Genomic DNA, 5,659 nt, shown 5'->3' with positions numbered 1-5,659 from the left:
GGAGAAAAAGAGCAGCCACATCTGACATTCATCTGAAAAGGATGTGATGCGCCCCAGGTATCAGCACACAGAAGCAGGCAGGTTCTTGCCCCGTACAGCACACCAGAGGCTGCCGGTGTGCAGGAGAAAGGAAGAGCAGTGAGATCAGCAATCATCGGACGATCCACAGAGGCTGCAGGTGCCCGCAGACGAGCAGCATTTCTGATGCACATACGATTTTAAACCTGATTTCAAACCATGTCGTATTCACTTTTTCCTTTTCCACAACTGCCTCTTGTATAGGCCCCTATGAGCACAATGAAGTGTTCTTGAATTCCCATTCTTCACAAGGTTATCTATAATTTGCTATGCTCCACTCAGGGTTATGCCTTCTCATAATCAATAAAACTCAAAGAAACATCTGTTTTATATTATCTGCTTTTAGCAAAAATCCATTTGGTGTTAGAAATGATAGGCCTGGTTCCATGTCCTCTTCTGAATCTGGACTAAACGTCTGGCAGCTCTCTGGCAATGTACTGAAGCAACTGTTGCTGGATCATCTACAGAAAATACATGTAAAATACCGTGCAGAAATCACTGTAACTGCACCTGAGGTATCACAGAACTATAGAAATAACAGCAGCAAAATAAAGTAAAGCTACACACATGAGGTGGTCAGGGAAGCAGAATAACATCAACAAATGCACACTCTTCAAAAGCTTATTGAATTTTAATAAATTAAATGCACCAGTAAAAATACAGAGTAGCATACTGGATTTAAAAAAACATCAACAAGAAGATTCATCAATATTTTGCCTACAAGAAACACACCTTAGACACAAAGGGAAAAATAGACTATCAAAGAATTAATACATTTTTACCTAGTTAAAGGTAACCTAAGAGGAGCAGATGTGCAATAATAATCTCTGATGAACAGACTTCAAAGGGGTAAAAGTCATGAAAGACAAAAAGGGAAACTCTATAATGATTAAAGTAATATTACAACAAAAAGATGTAACCACAATGAACATATGGGCACCCACTAAAAGACCCCAGAGACATATGAATCAAACTGTTACAGATTTCATGAGAGAAATGCAAAATACAGCAATAATTTAGGAGATTTCAATAAAATACTCCTGAGGAAAGACAGATGATCAGAAAAAATTCAGTGAACCTACAGAAGTACTACACAACACAATTACCTGACTCAACCTCCTAGATATTTATAGAGCACTCCACACAACAGCAGCACAATACACATACTTCTCAAGTTGCCATGGAACATGTTCTAGAATATATCATGTTAGGTAACAAAGCAAGTCTTAATAAATTGCTTTTTCAGATGGTCAACAGCTTTATTTTGAACCACGGCTTCTAGTGGGTTTGTTTTTTTTTTAAAGTTTTTATTATTATTATTTTTTACATGATTTTATTGGGGTCTTGTATAACTTTCATCACAATTCATACACCGATTGAATCAGGCATGTTTGTACATGTGTTAGTTTCATTTTTTTCTAGACGTTTACTTTCTATTGAGCTCTTGGTATAAGCTCCTCTTTTATTATTATTATTACTTTAATTATTTCATTGGGGGCTCATACAATTCTTATTATAATCCATACATCCATCCATTGTGTCAAGAACATATGTACATCTGTTGCCATCATCAGTCTCAAAACATTTGCCTTCTACTTGAACCCTTAATATCTGCTGCTCATTTCCCCCCTCCCTCCCCGGTTCCCCCTCCCCGTGAACCCTTCATCATTCATATATTATTATTATTTTGCCATATATTACACTGTCTGATGTCTCCCCTTGCCCTCTTCTCTGCTGTCCCTCCCCCAGGGAGGAGGCTATATGTAGATTCCTGTAATCAGTTCCTGCTTTCTACTCCACATTCTCCCCACCCTCCAGGCATCGCCACTCTCATTACTGGTTCTGGAGGAGTCATCTGTCCTGGATTCCATGTGTTTCCAGTTGCTCTCTGTACCAATGTACATCCTCTGGTCTAGCCAGATTTGCAAGGTAGTATTGGGATCATGATAGTGGGGAGGAGGAAGCATTCAAGAACTAGAGGAAAGTTATGTGTTTCATTGTTGCTACCCTGCACCCTGCCTGGTTCATTTTCTCCCCACAGGCCCTCAGCAAGGGGTGTCCAGTTGGCTACCCTTGGGCTTTGAGTCTGCACTGTGCACTCACCCACATTTTCAATAAGATTTTATGTTCCTTGATGCTTGATACCTGATCCCTTCAACAGCTCATGGTCACATAGGCTGGTGTGTTTCTTCCATTTGGGTTTGTTTTTTTTTAATTATTGAGATTCTACACTCTTTTTTCAGACCACAATGCTATAAAGCCAGAAATCAATAATAGAAAGAACAAGGGCAAAAATACATAGAAAATAACACACTACCTTTAAAGACTGGGTAATAGTAAAAGTATAGGATGAAATAAATATGCTCTTGAAGCAACTGAGAATGAAAACATAACATACTAAAACCTTTGAGACATTGCAAAAACCGTATCAGAGAGCAAGTTTTAGCAATCAAATCACACATGAAAACCAAAATCAACACCCTCACCTCTAATATTCAACAACGAGAACAAGAGCAACTAAAGGAAGCTTTCAACCACAAGACAAAAGAATTCATAAAGAGTAAAATATAACAGAATTGTAAAATAGGAAAACAATGGGGAAATCAACAATAAAACAAGTTGATTCTTTGAAAAAAATAACAAAATTGGCAAACAATTTACAAATTTAATAAAGAAAATGCAAATATTGAGTCATAGATGAAAAATGTTAACATCACAACAGAACTAGATGAGATAAAAAGATTAATGACACATTACTATGAAAGACTGTACTCCAGCAAACTTCCAAACCTGGGCAGAATGGCCAAGTTTATAGAAAGACACCTTCTACCTAAATTAATACAGATTAACATAAGAAACTACAACAGACCCATAGTAAAAGAAGAAATAATTGCCACCATTAATAAAACCTTCCAAATCAGAAAGTTTAGAATTTGATATCATTCTATGAGGTATTCAGAATCTGATATCACTCTACCAAGTATCACTCTATCAAGTACTAAGACCAATTATAGATAGATTATTCCAGAATATAGAAAAGGACAACAAACTCCCAAACCCATTGTATGAAGCAGATGTAACTCTGATAACAAAACCTGCCAAAGACACCACAAAGATTGAGAACTACAGACTAATATTCCTTGTGAACATAGAGAATAAAATTCTCAGCAAAATCAAGGCCCATAGACTCCCAAAATATATAAAATACATATTGCACCAGGCTATAAATATATTATACGTTGTTAAAGTGGGATTTATACCATCTCTGCAGACAGTGTTCAACATTAGAAAAGCAATCAATATAATCCACCATATAATCCCAAAATAAAAATCACATAATCATATCAATGAATGCCGAAAATGTATCCGGCTATCTTCAACACCCATTCCTTAGTAAAAAACAGAGAAGAAACCTGAATAAAATATAAATAGAAGGGAAATATCTTGGCACAATCAAGGCCATTTATGAACAACAAACAGCCAGCATGTCATCCAGCACAGAAAAACTGAAAGCGTTCTCCTGTGAACTGGAATCAGACAAAGATGGCCCTGCTCTGTGATTGTAAGGGATTGTGTCGACTCGTGGGACAGGATAGGGGCAGACTACAATCTATCAACTGGCTGGAAACCTGATGACAACTCCTGGTGTTGTAAGCCTTTCTGTATAACAGATGCCAAGTAAAATCAAATCCTTTTTGGCTATTTGCCTTCTACTAAAGCTGCATCTTGTGTCTGGTTCCTTGATCTCCTCTTTCCTAGCTGCTGGTCCCAGGAGCCATCAGCTTACTGCCAGTGGAGGATTTGTTCAGCTGAGCTCAGAGATCTGCATCAACCAGGAGGGCCCCTTCCATTATCCCGCTTCTCTTCCATCAGCTTCACTGAGTCTGGAGAAGCTGGCTTGAATCAGACGGGACTTGTTTCTTGAATTGTGTAAGCCATTAAATCTCTTTCTATGATAGTGCTTCTGTAGACAACCCAACTAATGTATGGCCCTTCTAGCTATAATTCCTTATGTGATATATGATAATTCTGGACTTCATGTGTTTGTGGAGATAGTCTCAGATGTTTGGACATTCTCTACTAGTTAGCAGAAATAGGATTAAAATAAGACAAAACCTTAAATTCTTCCCTATCTTGCAAGACCACGGGTGAGAAGACTAAGAATAAGCCAAACACCACGGAGAAGCCTGAAGTCAAGAAAGCGAACACCAGTGGCCAAGTTAAGAAGGCTCACGTCAAGGGCAAAAAGCTCTGGAAGAGGGAGCCCCACTGCAGCCGGAAGCTCTTTCTAGGCAGAGGAATTGCCCGGTATTCCCATTCTGCCATGTATTCTAGAAGGAGCCCATTCCAGGGTCGAGAAGAAGGTCTAGTTGCTATCACAAAGCCAGTTGGTGGTGACAAGCATGGCTGTAGCAGAGTGGTTAAGCTACGCAAAATGCAGTTTACCCTATGGAAGACGTGTCTCCGAAGCCGTGGAGCCACAGCAAAAAGCCCTTCGGTCAGCACGTGAGACTGCACACCTGTCGCACCCCAGGGACCATTCTGAGCATCCTAGAGGGCCGCCACGGAGGAAAGAGAATGGTTGTGCTGCAGTAGGTGGGCAGCGGCGTGCTGCTTGTGACTGGACTTCTCTCCCTCAATCGAGTTCCTCTGTGCAGAACACACTACAACTATTTCATGGACACTTCTACCAAAATTGTTATCAGTGGTGTGAAATTCCCCGGGTATCTCACAAATACCTACTTCAAGAAGAAGAGGCGTAATTCCCGACACCAAGAGGGTGAGATCAGCGCAAGGCTGGTCAGACAGCCATGGACTCGCAAAAGTCGGCAAGAATCAAAGCTGTTTCCCGGCTGCGAGACTATTATGTGCTTCCTTTGCATTCATGAATGGAATGTATTTTCATAAAGTGTGTCCTGGACGTCTTGCAAATAACCTAATTAACTGATAAAGAAGAAGGAGGAGGAGGAAGAGGAAGAGGCGGAGGAGACCTAAACTTAGTAGAGTGTGTGAATCGGGGCACACTCTTTGCTTCCTTGATGACATCTTTGAGATCCCACCACAGAACTGAGCATGAACCAAGCCTCAGTCTTTGTTTTCCTTAGGTATGAAATGGTACCACCGCCTCCAGTTCCACACACCATTGCCTCACCTAGAGCACCAGACTTCCATTTCCTCATGGAGTTTTGGTAGAAATGAAAGAAGCTCCGGTGACTTTTTGACATCTTTGGCATCGGGCTCTGGACCCTGCATCTGGCTCACCCTCCCTGACCTTCAGCTTTTGGACTGAACAGCACCCACTTCCACCTGAGACATTTCCTCAAACTTCCATGAGTTTCTGTGGATTATTGCAGATATTCACAGAATCCAAGAAAGTGAAATAAATATACTCATGGCAGGAATGGGAGAAAGATGGAGTTGAATTGCACATTGGGATTGAGGAAATCATTATTCTCTAGCTCCATGAGACTGACTTTTACTATGTGCCATTGAGTCAGTTCAGTCCCATAGTGAGCTTATGCACAACAGTACAAAGCACTGTCAATTCCTACACCCTCCTCCCAAGTGTCCCTATGCCTAA

General features: G+C 40.4%; 1 pseudogene; it reads left to right on the top strand.

The window, feature by feature from the left end:
* The first annotated feature begins 464 nt into the window (after window positions 1-464).
* Window positions 465-5,026, top strand: LOC142440057 (large ribosomal subunit protein eL6 pseudogene; annotated as a pseudogene).
* Window positions 5,027-5,659: the final 633 nt, after the last annotated feature.

The sequence above is a fragment of the Tenrec ecaudatus genome, chromosome 2 (assembly GCF_050624435.1).
Source record: "Tenrec ecaudatus isolate mTenEca1 chromosome 2, mTenEca1.hap1, whole genome shotgun sequence".
NCBI lineage: Eukaryota > Metazoa > Chordata > Mammalia > Afrosoricida > Tenrecidae > Tenrec > Tenrec ecaudatus.
Note: the sequence above shows the minus strand (reverse complement) of the source record. Positions and strands in the feature narration are given on the sequence as shown.